The sequence below is a fragment of the Gopherus evgoodei genome, chromosome 12 (assembly GCF_007399415.2).
Source record: "Gopherus evgoodei ecotype Sinaloan lineage chromosome 12, rGopEvg1_v1.p, whole genome shotgun sequence".
NCBI lineage: Eukaryota > Metazoa > Chordata > Testudines > Testudinidae > Gopherus > Gopherus evgoodei.
Genome location: NC_044333.1, coordinates 2,173,017 through 2,196,003, shown reverse-complemented (window position 1 = coordinate 2,196,003; position 22,987 = coordinate 2,173,017). Strand labels below are relative to the sequence as shown.

The following is a 22,987-nucleotide window of genomic DNA, read 5'->3' as shown; positions in this document are numbered from 1 at the left end:
CTTTGAAACATCTGACCCCTGTCACCAGAGCGCTGCTGACATTGCCCTGCAGGGAGAAAGCAGGAGCTGAGCAGATCCTGCCTGCAGGGGTTGGAGGTGCTCGCTGGTTACGTTCTCAGGAGAAGGGCGAGCAGAAGGGATGGGGCTTTGAAGTACAGAAAGGAGGTGAACTGGGGACATGAGGAGTTGGCCAGAAAGCCATGGGAGTTGGCTGTGTTCATGCAGCTTCACGGGGCGACCTACATTCTGGGCAGGGTTTTCAGGCACCTGTTAATCTGTCAGAATGTGGGCAGGCTGATGCTCAGAGTGACTGATCTAATTCTCCTCTCTCCAAGGGGCACCTTGGCACTGGAGTCATTCCAGGCAGGGATCTGCAGCACTGACAGCACCTCCGGATCGCACAGTTAGAAACCGCACAGGGTGAGGAGACGCACAGCTGTGGGTCCTACCTGTCATGGACGCGGCATCCAGTGGTCCACCCTGGTTCACATGGTTGTTGCTTGTTGATCCCCTCAAAAAATTCTAAAAAATTAGTGAGGCATGATTTCCCTTTACTAAAGCCACGTTGACTATTCCCCAGCAAATCATGTTCATCTCTGTGTCTGATCATTCTGTTCTTTAATATAGTTGCAACTGATAAGACCAGATGTGGGAATCTCCCTCACATCCTCTGCAGTGACAACCGATGCAAAAAATTCATTTAGCTTCTCTGCAATGGCCTTATCTTCTCTGAGCGCTCCTTTAGCATCTTCATCTTCCAGGGGTCCACTGATGTTTGGCAGGCTTCCTGCTTTTGATGTACTTTTTTAAAAAATTGCTGTTAGTTTCTGAGTCTTTTGCTAGTTGCACTTCAAAGTCGTTCTGGCCTGCTATGTCTGCTATTACACTTTGCTTGCCAGAGCTTATGCTTCTTTCTATTTGCCTCAGTAGGATTTCTCCTTAAATTTTGAACAGATGCCTTTCACCTCTAACCACTTCTTCTACCTTGCTATGAACCACGGTGGCACATATTTGGTCCTCTTACTGTTTTATAATCTGACCCTTTATTATGGTGTTTTTAAAAAGTTTCCATGCAGCTTGCAGGCTTTTCCCTTTTGTGCCTGTGCCTTTTCATTTCTGTTTAACAAGCTTCCTCATTTTGGGTAGCTCCCCTTTCTGAACCGAAATGCTACTGTGGGGGGCTTCTTTGGTATTTCTGCCCCCCCTGCCCTGAAGGATGTTAAATTTAATTATATTATGGTTGCTCTTACTGAGCAGTTCAGCTCTATGCACCTCTTGGACCAGATCCTGTGCTCCACATAGGACTAAAACAGAAATTGCCTCTCCCCTCCTGCCACTGCTTTGGCTCTTTCCCACCGAGTGCAGAGCAGGGTCCCCTCGTCTTCCCCCATTTGGCTTGTGGGGGAGCCCCTCTCTTTTGTGTTGGGTGCCTCTCCAGGGGAGATGGGTTCTTCCTAAAAGTGGGGGTCACAGGTCCTGCCCACCTCACGGCCCCACCCCTACTCCTCCTCTTTCTCCCAAGGCCCCGTCCCCAACCAAGCTGGAGCCATGCCGAGGAGATCAGGTCCTTCCACCTGCCTGGGGTGGGGAAGCTCAGGGCATTTGATGGGTCCACGACTCCTCTCAGATGCCAGCGTCACTCTAACCTGGACCCAGCTCCGGTTCCAGCCTGGCATGGGGGATGGGGCCCAAGGGCGAAGAGCTGCAACTGGACCTGATAAGAGCTGCCTGAGAAGCTGTGGGTAGCCATGGACCTTCTACCCCAGGCAGTAGGAGGGTCTGCAGCTCCCCACAGCTGCTTGGGCTCCAGCTTCTGGCCTGGCCAGGGGTCAGGGCCTCGTTGGGAAGAAGAGGGACAGAGGGCAGGGCCCACAGCAAAAAGTGGACTTCCAAAAATGGGAGGGCCATGGCACCTTGGCCCCCCCTTGTTCCAGCACCCCTGTACCTTTCCCTCTCCTGGCTGGTCTCACCCTGTGCTTAAAGCCCACTCAGACTCCATGAGCAAACCGACCCCTCTGGGGCCACATGGTGTGTGTGTGTGTGCAGCTCCTCCAGGCTCTCCTTCCCACGCCCAGGGAAAGTGTGACACCCCCCCAACCTCCACCTCCCAGGGCACTGTCCTCCCCCAACCAATGGCAGCAGGCAGGGAGAACTCCCCCATCCCCAAAGGGTCCCTCGCCCCATTAATTAAAAGAGCTGATATAGCCAGCGGCTCCTGGCTGCCCCCTTCCCGGTGCCCTCTGTGCTGTTTTGGGCGTAGGGGCATCTCGGATCAGGTTACAGAGCGTTGGCCTGTATATCTCAGCCTCGCTAAGTCAATACATTGCACTAGTGTGGGGGAAGGGGTGTGTGTAACGTCTGGTGGGGTCTCCATGTGATCTCTTCCCTGAGGCAGTGACTGCTCAGTGTGGTTCCTGTTCCTGGGTTAACTGGGTTCTCCCCAGATGGAGGCCTGCTCACCCTTCTCCATCCAGCAGCTGCTCAGCTCCTCCCACACAGGCCAGCTCTGGGCTTTGGCTGTGGTGGGAGGAATCAGTGAGAACTACCACATAGAGCCGCCCCCCACACGGCAGCTCCACCCGTAGTGCAGCCTGTGGCTGTCATGCCAGGCCAGGCAGGGCTCAGACACGGCTGTTTCATTGGAACACTGGGTTTATTGAGGACACAGGCACGGCTGACAGCGCGGGCACTGGAACGGCCTGACCCAGGGCTCCTGTCGTGTGGCCAGGGGGTGTCTCACCAGGGAAGAACTTTCCCTTCCCAGCTCACGAAGGCCCCATTGTCCTTCTCAGAGAGCGTCGGGAGCACGTTCAGGATCCCTTGGACACTTGCATCCACCGTCAGTGGGGCCTGCATGGGGCAAAGGAGAGTGAGGGAGAGGAACTTGCCCTGGGGATGGCCAAGGACACCATGTGCCCAGGGGAAAGATCAGGATCGGCTCCAGGGCTGGCCCAGGGGAAGATATCTAGAGCCTTGCAACCAGACTGGAACCTGACGGGACACAACGACAGGTGTCAGATTTGGGTCAGGTGGAGTCTGAAAACAACCTGACACACTCTGACTGGGGTTTGGGGTCTCTCATTACTTTCTTCTGCCGTAGGATTGGTGAGGTGGTGGCTGCATTTCTGTGCTCCTGCTGGCCACCACCACCTCACTGCGCTGTGCATGCTGTGGAGCGAGTGTGCTGATTACTGGCAGCCCCTCTCTCCCGGCAGCACACACTGCACAGCGAGGCGGTGGTGGCTGGCCTGAGCAGGGCATGCAGCCACTGCCATGCTGACCCCACGGGCGTGAGGCAGCTGGAGATGGGGGGCTGGCATGGGGCGTGCGAAGGGGAAGCCCCCACCAGGCCGAGCCCCAAGGACAAGGTGGCAGAAGTGATATAGACAGAAATTCAGGGGCAGTGTCAGGTTCAGACTGGATCTGGTTTGAAAACAACCTGACATTCTTGGATTGGTTCGGGTCTAGTTGGGCTTAAAATCGGGCCCAAACTATCAGATCTGGCCTGGTGCAGGTCCAGGCCGCTAGGTGTCCATGGGTGAGGCCAGGATCTCCCTGGGGCCAGCCAAAACCATGAGTGGCCAACCCAGGTCACTGTCCCCTGATGCTGGGTGGGGAGTTGGGGCAGGATCCCCATGCAGATTCCTGCATACAGGTGCCCATGATGACCAGGTCCCACCTCCCCCAGCGCCCCATGGCAGCAGCTCTGCTGACATTTGCTTTGTGAAGCCAGGAGCCAGAGGAACCAAGGAAGTAGCAAGAGGGGGTCAATGCCCAGGACACAGTGCTGAATCCCCAGGAGGTGGGATCTGATGACAGGCTCATTGCGACAGTTTTCTTCCATACACGTCAAAAGTGGAGGGGGCGACAGGTTACTGCTTAACCAGTCGCCCTACGATGAACATCTCCCCATGACATGAAGCTATGATCGGCCTCTTCCAGCGAGGTACCTACCTCGGGGGAGAGTGAGATCCCCATGTCAGTCTGCACCCAGCAAGGATGGACAGTGATGCTCAGGATCCCATCTCCTCCATACCCCAAGGATTGGCACTTGGTGAGCATGTTCAGAGCAGCCTGTGGGCAAGACATCATGAGCAGAGACAACAGCGTGTGGGGATGGGGAATGAGCCCTACAGAAAATGACCCCAGATCCTGAGGGCAGGGAAGGGAGAGACAGCCAAGCGGGTGAGGACCCTGGTGTGAGCTGCAGTCTCTGATGCACGATGGGGACAACAAGGTCCTCTCAGGGGCATGGCCATGGGGAAGGGGATGTAGCTGCACTTCGATCAGCCACAGCTACTACATAGCTTCAGGGGGGCTGTGACAGCTGAGTACAAGTTAGAGCAGTGCTGAGGCTGCTCTAGGTTTTGCATGATCATTGGGTGGCAGAGGGAAGTGTAAATGCGGCATCGATTCTCCTTTGTTTTCCCCCAAAGGTTCACCAGGGGCAGAAGAGGATCTGCTCCCCTCCATTTAAACCTAGTGATGGTCTCTCAACTGGGTGTATTTGCCCCTAGGAAGGGCTATAATTAATAGCTCCAAAGTGGCCCTCCCCTGTCTGTGCTGAGACTGGCTAGCGTAAGGCTGAGGAGCACCATGTGCCTCCCAGTGTGGGGATTTCCCTGAAGGGATACACACGATGGAAGGTTCCTCACTGAGGGGAAATCCGGGAGCTGACCTGAATTCCAGGCAGCTGAACAAGAGCTGGTCCCACCTGGCACAGCAGTGGAAGCTAGAAGGGCTGGGCAGGAGGGCAGGGAACATGGGGAAAGCACTGAGTGACACTGAGCACATCCTGTACCTTGCTGCAGCGATAGGAGATAGCTTGGCCCACATGCCAGATAAAGACATTCTGGATGGAGCCAGCCTCGCTGGACATGTTGACAATGGCCGCCTTGCTACAGCTCAGCCCTTTCTGGTTGCTTCCCTGGGCAGCCTTCTTCAGCAAGGGCAGGAACGCCTGGGCAATGGGGAGAAAAGAGCATCCCCAGGTCAGCGTAGGAGAAAGGAGCCCGGGTTGTGAGGCAGGGGCACCGGAACAGAGAACGCCAAGGGACAGTGGCACTGGAACAGAGAACGCCAAGGGGCGTGGCCCTGCCACTTTTGAAAGTGGACAGGTCTGGCTCATCCACTTTTTGCCACGGACCCAGTCCCCTGCTCGTCCTCTTCTCCCTCAGGTCCTGCCCTCTGGCCCGACTGGAAGCTGGAGCCTGGCTGGGTAAGAGTGGACTGGGGAGTGATGGACCCTCCACCTGCCTGTAGCAGGGAGAGGCAAGAACTGCCACAGGTCTCTGTCCATACCCTGCAGCTCCTCACGCTCCTCCTGTGGCTGGGCCTAGCTGCAGCGTGTGCTCCTGCAGCGACCCTGCGGTCTGTCACCCCACCACTGGCACCCAGGAGTTCGAGGTATGTGTCCCCGCCTGTGAGTGCTGGGAATGGGGCTGCTGGAGGGGAGGAGAGGAGAATAAGGCCCACTGGGATGCGAGGAGGTGCTGGGAAGCAGAAAGACAGTCCCTCAGGGAGGTAGGGCTGTGCCCAGCTGAAACTGGGATGAAGACTGGATAACTGGAACGTCCGGTCGAAAAGGGACCCTGGCGGTTCCGGTCAGCACTGGCGACTGGGCCATTAAAAGTCCAGTCGGCAGCACAGTGGGGGCCTGGAGGGCTCCCTGCTTCCGCACAGCTGCCAGCAGTGGCTACCAGGTTCCTGCAACCCCTAGGCACCTGGGCAGCGAGGGAGACTCCATGAACTGCCCCTGCCCAAATGACAACTCCACAGCTCCCATTGGGTGAGAACCATGACCAATGGAAGCTGCGGGGTTGATGCCTGGGGCACCAGGCTTCACTGGGAAAAGGAGGCCCCAAGGTATCATTCAAACCATGACAAATAACAGGTTGCTGGAGATCTGCCAGTGCCAGTGTCTAGTTCCCAGCCCAGAAGCCAGAGGGGCTGCACCAAAGTGGGGAGGTCGAGGAGCTGCCTGGCATGGACACTCTACCTGGTGTCAGGGGCGAGGCGCTAGGCAGAGACGTTACAGGGGAGAGGTTTATTGGCCCGATGTCCTTGGCAGCCAGCTGCAGCCAGGCAGAGAGCGGCTCTAACCCCACAGACTGCCGGGCAGGAGCCGAGCTGCACTGGACACAGAATGGTTCTCCCCAGCCTTGCCAGCCCCTCCTTCATCGGCAGGTCTCCAGAGAGCCAGAGCAGCCTTGCCCGTAGCTCCTGCTCTCACTCCAGCCCCCTGGCTCTGCCGTAGTACTGAGCCCGGGCTCTGGTCTCCATACGCTTAGGGCTGCCCCGGTTCCCCTGCAGCAGCTGCCATTTCAGTTTGCTCTCTAGAGGCGTCTCTGGGCCCGTCACCTGCCATTCGCTGGCTCCTTGCAGCCCGCTTTGTCTCGCAGACTCTTTCAGCAGGAAGTTTGAAACCAGCTTCCTGACCACTTGGCTCCTGCTGCTCTCTGGGTGCTGAGCTGCCCTGATCTCACCTGCCACGGTCCTGGCACCAGCACAGCCCCGGCATTGGGAGTCCAGTCTTTCCGCTCTGCTGGGCATAGGGGGGTTAGCACTTGCCCAGCTTTCAGGCTGGCTAAATGGCACAAAACCAGCCTGTGGAGCCCAGGCCAGGCCAGGCAGGGCCAGGCACGGCTGTCACATTAGAACAGTCAGCTCACAAAGGCCCCGTTCTCCTTGGAGAGTGTGGGGATCCCTCAGACACTCACATCCACCATCAGTGGGGCCTGCACAGGGCAAAGTGAGGGGAAAGAGCCTGGTGGGAGGGAAGAAAAGAGCACCCACAGGGTCAGCTTAGGAGAAAGGAACCTGTGAGAGGGTGACAGGTCCTCTAAGGGGAACTGGGCCCAGCCCCATCTCTGGCTGATCAGCTGCAGCTGCGGGGCAGAGATCAGACAGCTTGGAGATCCCCTGCAGGGGTGTAATCAGGAAGGCCAAAGCACAACTGCAGTTGCTGCTAGCAAGGGATGTGAAGGGTAACAGGAAGGGGTTCTACAGATATGTTAGCAACAAGAAGAAGGTCAGGGAAAGTGTGGGACCCTCAATGAATGAGGGAGGCAAGCTGGAGGATGTGGAAAAAGCTGAAGTACTCAATGCTTCACAGACGAGGTCAGCTCCCAGACTGCTGCACTGGGCAGCACAATATGGGGAGGAGGTGAGCAGCCCTCAGTGTTGAAAGAACAGGTAAAGGACTGTTCAGAAAAGCTGGACGTGCACAAGTCCATGGGGACGGGTCTAATGCATCCGAGGGTGCTAAGGGAGTTGGCTGATGTGATTGCAGAGCCATTGGCTATTATCTTTGAAAATTCGTGGTGCTGGGGAGAGGTCCTGCAGAATTGGAAAATGGCAAATATAGTGTCCATCTTTAAAAAAGGGAAGAAGGAGAATCTGGGGAACTACAGTCTCTCCTCAGTCCCTGGAAAAATCAAGGAGCAGGTCCTCAAGGAACCCATTTTGAAGCTTTTGGAGGAAAGGAAGGTGATCAAGAACAGACAACATGGATTCACCAAGGGCAGGTCATGCCTAACCTACCTGATTGCCTTCTATGAGGAGATAACTGGCTCTGCGGATATAGGGAAAGGAGTGGACATGACATATCTTGACTTTAACAAAGCTTTTGATACGCTCTCCCACAGTATTATTGCCAGCAAGTTATAAAGGTACAGATTTGGATGAATGGATTATAAGGTGGATAGAAAGCTGGCTAGATCATCGGGCTCAATGGGTAGTGATCAATGGCTCCATGTCTAGTTGGCAGCCGGTATCAAGCAGAGTGCCCCAGGAGTTGGTCCCGGGCCTGGTTTTGTTCAATATCTTCATTAGTGATCTGGATGATGGGACGGCTGGGGCACATGACTTGTGAGGAAAGGCTGAGGGAACTGGGCTTATTTAGTCTGCAGAAGAGAAGAGTGAGGGGGGATTTGATAGCAGCCTTCAACTACTTGAAGGGGGGGTTCCAGAAAGAATGGAGCTCAGCTGTTCTCAGTGGTGGCAGATGACAGAACAAGGAGTAATGGTCTCAAGTTGCAGTGGGGGAGGTTTTGATTGGATAATAGGAAAAACTATTTCATAATGAGGGTGGTGAAGCACTGGAATGGGTTAACTAGGGAGGTGGTGGAATCTCCTTCCTTAGAGGTTTTTAAGGTCAGGCTTGACAAAGCCCTGGCTGGGATGTGATTTAGTTGGGGTTGGTCCTACTTTGAGGAAGGGATGGGACTAAATACCCTCCTGAGATCTCTTCCAACCCTAATATTCTGTGATTCTATGGTCCTCACAGGAGCCTTCCTGAGCATAAGAGAGCGCAGGGAGGGGCCAGGCTCCGGCAGGGGAAAGCAGCCGGTTCATGTGTGACACAGGCTCAGTGCAGTGCTGCTAGGAGCAGGCTGGGAAGGAGAAGAGAGCACAGAGGGTCGGCTGGAGGCCCAGGCATATGAGCTGTGGACACGAGTCCTGTAGGGGTAGCCAGGTCCCTGCAGCAGACCCTGGGCTGGGGAAAAGGCCAGAAGTGAGAAGCTGAACTTGTGTTAAATGGTTTGATTTGGAAGGGAAGGGAATGGAGCACAAGGACCTCAGAGCAGCCAGTCTTGGCCATTCTGCCCCATGGACCCAAATGTGACATACACCCCCGGCTTTCATACCTCTACACCCCTTATGACAGCCAAGGAGAGTCAGTGCCGGGGGAACGCCATTGCCGAGTCTCCTCTCACCCCGTTCCAGCCAAGGGCCGGCTAGACCAGCTGCCACTTCGGCTACGCAAACCCTGCCTAATACATTGACTCTAACAGCCCCGTCAGCTGGGCCTCTCCAGCCTGACAGCCCAGGCGTCCCTGCCTCACACTGCCCTGTGCTCCGGACACGGCTTCCTTTCTTCCCCTGCCTCTCACCCATGGAACTGAGGACGAGCTCCCAAGGGGCCGGAAGCAGAGTCCCAAGACCAGCCCCTGCAGCTGAGACAGGTTCTTGGCTCACCTTGGCCATCCCCAGTCCCAGTCAGCCACCACTGCTGGGGAGCGATAGAGAAAGCAGCTGGTGCCCTCGCACAGCTGCAGCTCAGCACACACTGCACTCACTTCACAGCAAAGTTAGCCTGTCCTGTGAATCACACCTAAGGGAGGCTGGGCTGCTGCTGGGAAGGAAAAGGTAGAGGGAGAAGGGACCAGAGATGCTGAGGCACATGAGACCAGGCGTGGCATGTTTGTAGAAATTTTGGGGGTGCCCAGAACCCGCCAGTGCCCAAACTCTGCCCCCCCAAAGTCCGCCCCCAACCTGCCCAAGGCTCTGGGAGAGAGTTTGGGTGAGGGAGGAGGTCTGGGGTGCAGGCCCTAGGCTGGGGCAGGGGATTGAGGTGCAGGCTGGGGATGGGAGGAGTGCAGAGGGATGGGGTGCAGGCGTGAAGGCTGTGGCTGCAGATGAGGGGTTTGGGGTGTGGGAGGGGCTCAGACTAAGAGGAGGAGTGTGGGGGGCGAGGGCTTTGGCTGGGACTGGGGATAAGGTGTTTGGGGTGCTAGAGGGGCTCAGGGTTTGGAAGATAGTTGAGGATGAGGTGGGGGTGAAAGCTCTGGCTGGGGTGTGGGCTCTGGAGAGGGGCAGAGCTGGGGATGAGTTTGGGGTGCAGGCAGGCTGCTCCTGGACAGGGGCCAGAGAGGAGGACTCCCCCATCCCTTTCCCTGTCAGCAGCAGCAAGCTCTGGGGGAGGATCTCCCCTTTCCTGCCCCCGCCCCAGTAGCACACAGTCACTGTAGCCTCACTGGGGGTGAGGGATGGGGCTGCCTCCTTGCATGGGGCAGGAGCGGTGATTGCAGGCGGGGTGGGGGCTGTGCTGGTGGAGGGTCCTGCTGGAAAAGGGAAGGGTCTGAGGAGGAAGGGCTGGCTCAGAGTCAGTCTGCCCTGGCAGTGGACATGGCGGTGCTAGGACCCTGCCACAGCAGTTGCTGCAGGGAGGCAACATGCAGCTGCACAGGGAAGAGACAATCAGTGATGCTCTGCTCAGGGCCGGAAAGGGTGTCGGAGGCAGCAAGTGGGGGCCATGGGACACTCGGGGGAGACATGGGGGGGCCACAGGTGTGGGGGGACACCCGGCCCCACATATTGCTGGAGCTGGGCCCCTGGCTCTGAATATTGCTGGGGCCCGGGCACCACATGGGTATGGAACTCGCTGCCTATGCCTGAGACTGAAGCTAACCAGCGAGAGATGCAGTTTGCACAGGAGGGGCCCTTCCCCCGAAAACCCCCTCTCCATCATGCTGGCTAACGATTCCACTGGGGACTATTTGTCACAGAGAAAGGATACACTGGAAACCATCACCACCTCATCCCGCGGGAGCCTGAATTTCTGCTGGAAAAGTTCCCTGGGCCCCTGAGTGAGACAGGCACCTGGGGGTGTTGCAGGCACAGAGGCTGCCCGAGACAAGCACCAGTGGTTTGTGCCCGGAGTGCTTAGCGCCAATAAACACACCAGGGTGGAGAAGCAAAACACAAGTTTATTTGAGCTTAAAGCGGTGCTGGGAGACTTGGCACACCTTAGATTCAGCACACCTAATACAAGCAGTTTACCTTTTTATACTTTACTTTTAGCTAAGCTTGTCCCTTTTTTTTTTTCCTCTTTTTTTCCTCGTAGCAGTTACATTAAGCAGTTACACTACACAGTTAATTAAAGCTGGAGACTACAAGTCTATCTTGTTAGGTCCACTCCTTTGAATTACGACCTTGTCCTTTTTTTTTTGTGAACCGTTATTTCCTTTTTCTTGGCCAAAAGTATGCAGGCCTCATTACTTTTGCCTTATACTGGTTTGAGCTGTATGGCAACTGATAACGGATGAAGCACCTGGCCTTTTTTATTTATTGGCCTGTCATTTAGAGTTTAAACATGGAGGGACTTTTGCTCATCTGAGGCCTAAACAGGGAGATTCCATATCCTTATTGCCTTTTACCCTTTAAGTTACTTAGGGTTATGCTATGTGACACCAACAATTCCCTCCTTTGAGAATACTTAACAAGCTTTTGGCTGAGTTTTTTTATACTTTGCGGACAAGATATGATTAAATGCCATGGAGCTGGGGTAACTAATAAGAGGGTACATTGGGAGTTCTAGGGTACGGGGGGCACAAGGCTTACGGAGGAGCATTTTAAAACAAGCAGTTAGGATGAGGGTGACCAGGCACAGCATTACCCCCGTGAGGAGGAGCCGCATGAGGCCCCCTCCTATTCCTCCCAGGTTGGGCAACCAACTTTAGAGGAAGTTAAAAGTGACAGGTTTTCTTTCTTGGGCCTTTTACTGCTTTAAAGCTTGTTTTGTCGACAGGATGTGTTTGTTAAGGTCCTGTGCATTTTCTGGGACATAAGTACAGCATTTATTTTTAATAAGGGCACACACTTCGCGCTGTGATGCCAGAACATAATTTAGGGCCTGGCGGTTTTGCAGGGCCAGCAGTCGGAGCTGATAAAGCTTAGAGCTGATGCCTTTTTTTATAGTCAGGGTGTTATTGGCAAACTTCGTGAGGAACACAGAAAGCCTCTGGTAGAGTTGGGCCAGTTGTTCCACCCCATATGATGGAAGGAGGATCATACCAAGCCTGTTTTCCTTACTAATGGGCTTTGGAGTGGCGTACAGCGACCTGCGCCGTCTGGGGCAGCCATACGGGGCTTGGGCCAGGGCCCACAACGGAGGGGCAAGGAATTTCAGGTAACAGCTTTCATACCACTTATGAGGGAGCCACTTATAGGCGTTTTGACCACATATGTGATAGAGCAGGCCATTGCCCAATAAGCCATTATATTCCTGAGCCATTTGTGCAGTTTTTGCAGGGGTTCAATATGCAAACCCATTTTCAGAGTTCTGTTCGGAGCTGTTATAAACCGGAATGGGCACGTTAGTGGTCGGGGTTAAATAATATTGACAGGTACTGTTACCTGCAAACCATGTGTGGTTGGCCGTCCTATTTTGCGCACGACAGAGGAGGCCAGGGGGAACGGCACGAAGCCTGATGGGCTGAGGGATAACAGCGCTGTTCCAGATGGGCTTCCAAGGATAATTGGTGAGGCTAAACCGGGCTTCCTTGGGACAGTTTGTGGCTAGAGTAGGCCATTCAGGGGCAATTCTTGGGATGGGTGGGGGATATTGAGAGCCATTAATGCTTTGCCATACCTGGCAAATATTCGACCAATTTTGGGGAACTGCTTTTTATGGCAATCCTGCCGCATGGTGCGGGATTTGGGAGCATATTCAGCAGTTAGAAAGGTTAAACTTTTGGGCAAAGGCAATTTTTAAGGCTTTATAGGTGTTTGTTTTCAGGTTAGTGAGATTTTTTTTTTTACCCCGCATGGGCTGGGAGGGAAGCGGGGACTAACAAGAAAAGTGCTCCCATGGCAAAAAGTAACATTATGGCAGACTTTGGACCTGGACCCATACCGAGTAGGTGACCTTAGGGCCTAACAACTACAATTTTTCAAATATTTACATAATAACAATTACTAATAGCAGGCAAATTAAGAACAGGAGGGACCAGGCCAACAAGTTAGGCCGGCCCTTTGAAAACAAACATAACCAGGTTTTAGGGTTTTTTCGGGGAAGGGAATCAGGGCGCCCAAAGGGGAAACACTGCATTTATTATTTTGTACCGGTAGGGTGGAAATAATAGCGGGGCTGCTCATGAACCTGTACCCAGGTGGGACCCACAGGAGGTAAGCAGGGTGATAAGAACCTGTGAACCCTTTGGCTGGGGCCCCTGTGTACTGTGTGTACCAGTACATGCACTGCCCACCGCTGGTGAAGAGAGCAATATTGTGGTTGACAAATAGGAGCATGTGAGACCACACTAAAGGGCTTTTACGCATATAAGGGCCTAAGAGATTGGAGAGGGTGAGGCTTGGCCCTTATGTCATTTAAACAACAGTTTAAGTTCCAGATTGTTGCTGGCAGTTTTTGGTGCTGGCTGGACGGTCCACTGCTCAGGAGCTGGCATTTTTTTTAGTTTAGAGTGGTGGATTTAGTTTTTATGTCCCTTAACCTTGGCCGCTGTGTGGGAGGTCAGTAGGACGGTGTGGGTTTTTTTTTACTTTTTTTGGAGAGGCTTGTTTTTTCAGGAACGAACGAGGACGGAATTACCTGGCTGCAGGGTGTGGATAGGTTTGTTCAGCAGGAGAGGCTGCAAATTTTTGGTGTACCTGTGAAGAGAACAGAGAACAGCAGACAGAGAGCATGTACTGAGACAAGAAACCACATTCTACTTCCCACTCCCCTAACAGAACCGGTGTACCATTTATAGGCCATGCCCTTCCAAACATAATTTTGAAGGGATTAAACCCTAATCTACCCTTTGGGAGAGCACGGACACGGAGTAAAACAAGGGGCAGAGCATCAGGCCACCGAAGAGAGGCCTCCTGGCAGACCTTTGAGAGATGTTGCTTGACTGTCTGATTGGTGCGTTTTACTACTCTACTGGCCTGAGGTCGCCATGGAGTGTGGAGCTTCCAGGTGACCTGTAGGACATCCGAGATACTTTGAATGATTTTTGATGTGAAGTGTGGTTTATTGTCAGATTTTATTCACTGGGGAAGTCCGAATTGAGGAATGATTTTCTTGACAAACTTTAAAGCCACTGTTTTGGCAGTATTATTTTGGCATGGGAAGGCTTCGGGCCATCCGCTGAATCGGTTTACTAAGATGAGGAGGTATTTGTACCCTTGAGTTCGAGGGAACTTAGTAAAATCTATTTGCCAGACCAGTCCTGGGCCCGGGGTGGGTTCCAGAGTAGCAGGTGGCACTGAAAGTCCTGGTTTGGGATTGTTTTTTTGGCAGATTAAGCATTTGGCCTGTACCTGGGAGACCAGAGGTCTGAGTCCAGAGGTTAGGAAATATTTATTTACAAGCTGGGTTAGAGACACTTTGCCAGTGTGAGTGGTTTGATGTAGTCTCTGCAGCACTGGCCGCATTAGGCTTTTTGGTACGAGGATTTTTTTTTCCATGGAGTGAAGCCATTTCTTTTTTTTCCTGGAGTCCAAGTGTGTCGGCCAGGTTTCTTTCCTCGTGAGAGTACTGAGGGGCTGGAGCTCCCCTACCGATGGGATGAGGGCATGCATCTGGGCATTTTTAGCTTTCAGTGGTTCCAGGGTAGCAGCTTGCTTGGCCTCCCTATCCGCTCTGGCGTTGCCCCTGTTTACATCATGGTCTTCTTTTTGATGAGCCTTGCAGTGTGTCACTGCTACCGCTGAGGGGAGCTGTACTGCTTCCAGAAGCCAGAGAATCTGGTGTCCATGCTTGACCGGAGAGCCCTGGGTGGTCAGCATTCCTCTCTGCTCCCACAGACCTGCATGAATGTGTAGCACTCCAAAGGCATATCTGGAATCAGTGAAAATGTTAATTCTTTTCCCTTTTGACAGCTCAAGCGCGTGGGTTAAGGCTACTATTTCAGCCAGCTGGGCTGATGTCCCGGCAGGCAAGCTTTCTGCTTCCACTGTCTCGTGGAGAGTTACAACAGCATAGCCCGCCCTCCTCTGTCCGTTTGTAACACTACTACTGCCGTCGGTGTACCACTTATAATTTGCATTTGGGAGTGGTTGATTTTTTAAGTTCAGGTGGCTGGAGTATTGGGCATTTATGACATCTAAACAGTCATGTTCCTGCTCCTCTGTTTCTGGCAGCAGGGTGGCTGAGTTAAGGGAGGGGCAAGCTTGCAGGGTGACTTTGGGGTTTTCCAAAAGGTTAGCCTGATACCGAGCCACCCGAGCCTGTGTGAGCCAGAGACCATCTTTGGCATCCAGCAGGGCTTGTACCATGTGGGGTGTATAGACCTGCACAGTTCCTTCCAAATTTAGCTTTTCAGCTTTTTTAAGGACTAGGGCAGTTGCAGCGACTGCTCATAGACACGCTGGCCACCCCTTGGCAACCTGATCCAGTTGTTTGGAAAAGTAAGCCACGGGACGCTTCCAGGTGCCTAACAACTGAGTAAGCACTCCCAGAGCCACTCCTTTCCTTTTATGCACATACAGCTGAAACGGTTTAAAGAGATTTGGCAGACCCAGGGCTGGGGCTTTTATTAGTTTTTTTTTTTAGAATTTTAAATGCCCTGTTAGCTTCTGGGAACCAGTGAAAGGGGTTGTGGTTCGCTTCCTTAACACACTTGTACAGTGGTTTTGCCCACAGTCCGAATTCAGGGATTCATATCCTGCAGAAGCCTGCCATATCCAGAAAGGCCGTGAGCCCTTTACGATTGTTTGGGACAGGCACTTGACAGATAGCCTTTTTTCTTTTGTTTGAAAGCTGACCCTCCCCCTGCCTTAGGTGAAATCCTAAGTACTGCACTTTTGTGAGAGCAATTTGAGCCTTGCTTTTTGCTACCCGATATTTCCAGAGTTCAACAAAGTTTAAAAGGCTCACAGTTGCTTTAAGGCACAGGTTGAGACCCACAGCAGCAATTAACAGGTTATTTACATATTGCAGGAGGAGAATTTTATTCTCATTGTTTCACTTTTTCAAGTTTTTAGCCAGGGCTTGACCAAAAAGGGTGGGGGAATTTTTCAACACCTGGGCTAGCACTGTCCAGCAGAGCTGCTTTTTAACCCTTTTTTTGTTCTCCCACTCGAAGGAGAAAATTTCCCGAGATGCAGTATTGACTGGAATTGTGAAGAAAGCGTCTTTTAAATTAAGAACTGAAAAATGGGTGTACTGTCCCCCTACAGAGGCCAACAGTGTATAGGGGTTTGGGACCAGAGGGTGCAGAGTCTTAACTCATTCATTAACTGCCCTTAGGTCCTGCACTAGCCGGTACGTGCCATCGGGCTTCTGCACAGGCAGGATGGGGGTGTTTCAAGCTGACTGACATTTTTGAAGCACACCACACTGTAGAAAGCGGTTTATAGTTTCCTACAGACCCTCTCTGGCTTTTCTTTTGATTGGATACTGCTTGATTTGCACCGGACCTTTCCCTGGCAGGAGCTGAACATTAATGGGGGTTTGATGGGTAGCCTTTCCTGGGACCCCTGATGCCCATACCAAGGGGTACACTTGGTCCTTTCACTGGCTTCACTTTGGGGCTTGCATAGCTGAAGGTTTAATTGCAAGGGCCATTACCCAGGCATTCTCGGGGGGTAAGGTAAGGGTTATTTTGTTTTGGGTAAAATGCAGGGTGGCTCCTAAGCGACAAAGCAGATCCCGTTCTAGCAGGGGTGTTGGGCAATCAGGGAGGTAGACCAGCTTGTGAGATATAGTTCTGTTTCCCAAGGCACATTCCACTGGGGCATACACTGGACACTCAGCTCCTTTTCCTGTAGCACCCACTACTGTGAGAGAATCTGCACTGGCAGCTGAAGGGGTTGGTTTACAGCAGTTTGTACTGCTCCAGAGTTTATTAGAAAGTTTATTTCTGAATTTTTTACCCGCATTTTTACTCGGGGTTCTGGGGAGAGGATGGTCCGACTCCCCTGACACCCCTAGTCTTGATTTTTTGCTGCCATTATAGGGGTACTTTCCCTCTCGGGGCACTCATTTTTTTAGTGTTTTTTCTGTTTGCATATAGCACACTGGTTGCGACCCAGACTCCTTTCCTGCAAACCAGGGCGTTCACGCCCATGGCCTTTCATTCCCCAGCCCCTACCACCTTCCTGAAACCTTTTGCCACCAGCCTGTACTGCTGCAACCATTATTTTTACTTTTTTTTTTTTTCTTTTTTAAGGCTATAAGCCTTATTGGCCGTTTTTAGAATTTGTGCCATGGTTATACCCATTAAATCCTCCTTTTTTTGTAATTTTTTTTTAATATTAGGGGCTGCACGGCTAGTAAAGATGCCCTTGACAATTGCCTAAGTTGCCTGGTTATTGGGGTTTGCATTAGTATGTTGCTGGATTGTATTCCGAATATGCTGCAAAAAGGCAACTGGGCTTTTCTTTGACTCCTGCACGATTTTATAGGGCTTGGCCCAGTTATTGTGTTTAACCACTGAGTGCCGGAGACCATATAAAATTAAATTCTTATAGGAAGTGAGGAGGGTGAATTGCGGGGCAGTATTAGGGTTTTACCTGGGATCAGCCCCGGGAACCGCCACATCAGGATGGGGGGCATGTAGGTTATGCTTATGTTTTTGTTGTGCTTTCTCCCTTGCCTTAGCTATAACCTGATTCCGCTCTACTTTAGACAACAGGGTTCTTAGAAGGATTTGACAGTCATTTCAGTCAGGCTTGTGACTAGCTAGGCACCCCTTAAAAACTGAGATAAACTGGCTTGGGTTTGTTGAAAATTTCCAAGCCTGTGTTATAAAGGCTGCCAGTTCCACGGGGCTAAAAGGGACATGGTTGTAAACTTGCAGGATAGTAGCCTGTTCATCATCTCTCTCTGGCACGCATGCTAACCTGGCATTTGTAACTAACGAATAGAGTCCCACCGGGGGGACACTTCCTGGGGCTTTAGGCACCTTTTCGTTATACGGTGGGGGTGTTACAGCCGAAGGGGACACTGAATCTGTTATTACAATCGGAGGGGAGTTCTGGGGAATACCAGTAGCAACTACCGGACCTGCCGGAGTGAGATTACACTTTTGCAAAAGATCTGATTTATTTTTTAACAACCTAAACAGCTGTGCATACATATATTCATTTTATTTAGCCGTACGCTGACAAAACAAAAGTAACTGAAGGATTGTGTTGTAATTAAGAGATTTCTTTGGTGGCCACCTCTCCTGACCTTCCAGTTGATATTGAGGCCAGTCTACTGTACAGAATTTTTTTAATTTGCTTTTAGTTAGTGGATTTGATTTAAACACTTTTCAATTGGCTAGAATGCATTTTAAGAGTGTACACCGTGCCCTGCCTGTACTCTGTTTCTGCCCCATATCCTAGGGTGACACTGGGCGTTCCCAGGTTCTAACAGGCAAAAGGAAAAAATCCAGACAACTGGACTGTTTTTACCTTATCCGAGGGACCGGTTTTCCACCATTGCCCGCAGCTGCTTCTCCACTGTCCGAGCGCGTTGCACCGTTGTGCCCTTCGGGGTAGATCAAACCGCGTCTTTGCCGAGGCCTCCGATGAAGTCACCGGTGCGCGCTGGGTGTCGGTCGTCGTCGCGATCCGTCGGCCGCTGAGAGGGGTCCGGGCAAGGCTGATTTTAGCCTCGATGCCCACCCAGGGACGCCAAAAACTGTTGCAGGCACAGAGGCTGCCCAAGGCAAGCAACAGTGGTTTGTGCCCGGAGTGCTTAGCGCCAATAAACACACCAGGGTGGAGAAGCAAAACACAAGTTTATTTGAGTTCAAAGCAGTGCTGGGAGACTTGGCACGCCTCAGATCCAGCACACCTAATACAAGCAGTTTACCTTTTTATACTTTACTTTTAGCTAAGCCCGTCCGTTCTTTCCTCCCTCCCCCTTTCCCCCTCGTAGCAGTTACATCAAGCAGTTACACTAAACAGTTAATCAAAGCTGGAGACTACAGGTCTATCTTGTTAGGTCCACTCCTTTGAATTACAAGCTTGTCCTTTCTTTTTTGTGAAACGTTATCTTCTTAACCTCGGCCAAAAGTATGCAGGCCTTATTAGTTTTGCCTTATACTGGTTTGAGCTGTATGGCAACTGATAACGGATGTTGCACCTGGCCTTTTCTGTTTATTGGCCTGTTAGGTTAATTAGAGTTTAAACATGGAGGGACTTTTGCTCATCTGAAGCCTAAACAGGGAGATTCCATATCCTTATTGCCTTTTACCTTTTAAGTTACTTAGGGTAATGTTTTGTGACACCAACAGGGGGGCCCAGTGTGGCCCTTCTTATAACGTGCCTGGGTCTGTGCATCACATCGCTCTTCCCCTGGCTCTCTCGGGAGCGTCACAATACCTAGGCCGCTTGTGGATCTGGGACTCTGGGCCCATTTCTCAGGTGGGATGGGCCCTGCCCCCACCCCAGGGCCCTGCCCGGATTGGCTCATTGATCCCATAACCAGATCCCGTAACCCCAGAACAGCTGGTGACCTGCCCTCTGTCAGGGCCCTTACCTGGCTCACCAGCAGGGACCCCATCACGTTGGTTGCGTACACCAGGGACATGTCCTCCGGTGTCTCAGACTCTAGTGTGTTCAGCCTCCCTATCGCAGCATTGTTTATCGACAGATTCAGCCCCATGCCTTTCAGATGCTCCTCAACTCTGGTTGCTGCTGCCTTGATGCTGGCTGGGTCTGTAGCTTCTATAGAGACAGAGCAGGGGGTTCAGATGCATGATTCCTCCTCCCTCATGTCACCCCATAGCACACCCCACTCCCAGGCACCAAGGGGCTTCTTCCAGCCGGAATGAGAGGTAGGAGAGGCGATGGAAGTTGGGAGGAAAAGTTGCTGCTGGGTCCAGAGAAGTGGAGTTGTACTGGGGCAACAATAGGAAAGGATAATGAAAATTAAAAAATAATAATTATTAGTTATTTGGACAAACTTAGTAGTATATTTAAAAACCCCAAATTTATTGTAATTAGTGAATATTTCAGATGTGTGTAGTTGATCTACATTAGACAAAGAACTGGAATGATCTAAAACTATTTTTGAATGCATTGTAGGTGAGAGAACTGATCAGCTGGATGCATGAGGCTCCATCCCAGAGGTGGACTGCATGACAGAGCTCCCCGGTGTGATTGTCACATGAGGCACCTGGCATGTGGTGGTCCTGAGGCTTTCCCAGCCCACCCAGGTCTATCCGACCTCTGTAGGGCTCCCCACTCACACCTACCTTCTCTGGGGCTGGGTAAGGAGTCAGTGGGCTCCGAGTGATTATTGACTCTGGTCCTGTTCTCCCCACTGAGATCTGGAGGGCAGGGAATGGGGCTATGGAGGGGGACAGGGAACGGGGAACAACATAATCCAGAGAAGGGAACCTTAACTCTGGTTCCGGGGGGGACACCCACCTAGCACAACGATCACCAGGTTTGGATGCCTGGACACCAAGTTCTTCAATTACTGGAAAAGAATAAAGTCAATGATTATTAAGGGAGCCGCCACCCCTGGGGATGGCCAGGCTGGGCTGAGTCCAGCTCCCTGCTGCTACCTGGGACCAAGTCAGTATCTTATTGTGTTGACTCTGCAAAGCCCCCAGGTGCAGCACCCAGCTCTGGCTTTCCGGGTCGGTAGGAGGCGTCTGTCTGTCTCCTGAGCATTTAAAACGCCATCATCTAATTCAGTGCGATCAAGTCAGGAACACAAACCACTTCCCTGTCACTAACACACCTGTGCTCTCTGCCCTCTCCCCGCGTGCGCTCTGGGAGTGTGTGACGCCGGGGGCTGGACAGGGCACAGCGACTGCAAGGAGCAGCTGGGACATTGTGAATGAGGACCCTGGAGAGGAGCAGGGCACTGGAGGGCAGGAAGCAGGTTTAGGAATTTTATGGGGATGGGGCGCAGGTGTGAGGCTGAGTGGTTCAGAAGACAGGGATGGCGCTGGGGGCAGCTCCCCTAAGAAGGGGCAGTTGTGGGGAAGAGGAGTCCTCGCTCAGGAGCCAGGGGAAGGGAGTGTGGCAGTGTTACCAGCTCTCGTGAACTGGTTGTGAGTGAGGGTTTCGGCGATGACACAAGAAGGAACTCTGGTTCTGCAGTTTCCCAGGGTGGGCATGTGGGCAAGAGCCTCGGGGCTGAGGACACAGAGCAGCCCTGCCTCTATGTAAGCATGGCCCTAGAGCAGACAGAGGGTCTGGGGCAGTGGCAGACAAGGGAGGGGGGAGTCAGGGAAGTGGTGCCGTGGAGGCTGAGCAGAGAAGTGCTGCGGCTGGGTCAGACAGCCATAGGAAATGAATGGCCGTTCACCTGTGTGAGGGGGAAAGAGGCGGAAGACGGGGAGTGAAGTTGCCATTGGAGCAGCCCGGGACTGCCATGCATTTTGTGTGCATTAAAGATTGACTTTTCCACCTGAAATGATCCACGCACACATTGACAGAGGGATAGAGGGGAGTTACAAAGTCACAAGACAGACTAAAAAACTGATTTTGTAAAAAGTATCATGATTTTGGGGGTTGGACGCATGATTGTGTCTCTCCTGAGGCTGGCAGTACTGGGTAAGTTTCCACCGCAATCACAACGTGTAGAAGCTGTACAAGCCGGCCAGGAGCCCCTGGGGAATTACTCAAGGGCTAGCCTGTGCTACTGCATCCTCACTGCTCCGGGACTGGAGCTACCTCTCTTAAAGCTAGCTCGGGTGTAGCTACAACCCTCAGCTTGGAGCCCTGTCTGCTGTCGCCTCCTCCCCTGGCACGTTGCTCTCGGAGCTGAAGGCTTCTTCAGATTCCCCCCCCTCCCCACCACCAGGTACAGCTAACTCCATCTCACCTCGCCCCGTTCTCACCTGCGCTCGCTCTCCCTCCGGGTCCCGGCAGGTCGCAAAGACCCACTCGGGTGGGTTTGGTTTCTCCAGAAACTGCTTGACGAGCTCCAGGCCGATTCCCTGATTGGCCCCAGTCACCAGAACGCTGCGGACATTAAAGCCAGCCATGGTCCTCGCCTGCCTGTGCCCCAGCTGGCAGGGCCTGTGCTCAGCGAGAGCGGGGCTAGTTCTGGCCCCCACGTCCCCTGCACCTGGGTTTTATAAAGCTAGGGCTTGGGAATGAGCTCTCTGCTGCCATCTAATGGAATGAGACAGATCTTATTTGTGTATTTGTTACCCATCACAGAATCATAGAATATCAGGGTTGGAAGGGACCTCAGGAGGTGTCTAGTCCCACCCCATGCTCAAAGCAGGACCAATCCCCAACTAAATCATCCCAGCCAGGGCTTTGTCAAGCTAGGCCTTAAAAACCTCTAAGGAAGGAGATTTCACCACCTCCCTAGATAACCCATTCCAGTGATTCACCACCCTCCTAGTGAAATAGTGTTTCCTTATATCCAACCTAGACCTCCCCCACTGCAATTTGAGACCATTTCTTCTTGTTCTGTCATCTGCCATCACTGAGAACAGCTGAGCTCTATCCTCTCTGGAACCCCACTTCAGGTAGTTGAAAACAGCTATCAGATCCCCCCTCACTCTTCTCTTCTGCAGACTAAACAATCCCAGTTCCCTCAGCCTCTCCTCATAAATCATATGCCTTAGCCCCCTAATCATTTTCCTTGCCCTCCGCTGGACTCTTGCCAATTTGTCCACATCCCTTATGTAGTGAGGGGACCAAACCTGGACTCAGTACTCCAGATGTGGCCTCACCAGTGTCAAATAGAGGGGAATAATCACTTCCCTCTATCTGCAGGCAATGTTCCTACTAATACACCCCAATATGCTGTTGGCCTTCTGGGCAACAAGGTCACACCTTTTTCCAATCATCCAGGACCTCCCCCGATCGCCACACATTTTCAAAGATAGTGCCCAATGGCTCTGCAATCACGTCAGTCAACTCTCTCAGCACCCTTGGATGTGTTAGGAACTCTTAACCCAGAGGACAAAGTTCATTGTCTGACCGTGAGAGAGACAGGCAACACCAGCAAGGTTCGATCAAAAGCTCTTTATTGACAAGTGCACGCATTAATTGAGAGCAGGTCATTTTTAGAGAGAACCAGCCTGCTTTTTACATTTTAGTATAAGCCTATATAGACAGTTTTGTTGCGTTATAAATTATTTACTGGAGCAACCCACCCCCTTTTTTTAACAACTAGAAACTAGACATTTTTAGTATACATGTTTTACAGCATTAGGTGATTAACAATATTTTAGCAAGCACCAGAAGTTAGGAATGTAGGGGAGTTAAAACAGACAGAGAACTGAACCAAGGAGTGAAAACAGGGAGGCTGGGATTTCTTATCAGTTCTTCAAAGGAACTGCTCCTAACACAGCACAATTGGTACTATACCAGGAATGCAGCCCCTCCCTTATTTTACTTTTTCCCAGCGCTTCGTGAGATATGCTGCTTTTCAGTTCTTTTTTACTTAGGGATTACCCACAAACCTTTGTTAGCCTGACTTTGGTCAGGTTGGCATACCTGGTTTTGTCTGCTACATCTTTATTCAGGCCTAACAGATGCATTATATCTGGACCCATGGACTTGTGCA

The 22,987-nt window shown here is 52.2% G+C and overlaps 1 pseudogene; it reads right to left on the bottom strand.

The window, feature by feature from the left end:
- Nucleotides 1-681: 681 nt before the first annotated feature.
- LOC115660161 lies at nt 682-21,490 on the bottom strand (annotated as a pseudogene).
- Nucleotides 21,491-22,987: the final 1,497 nt, after the last annotated feature.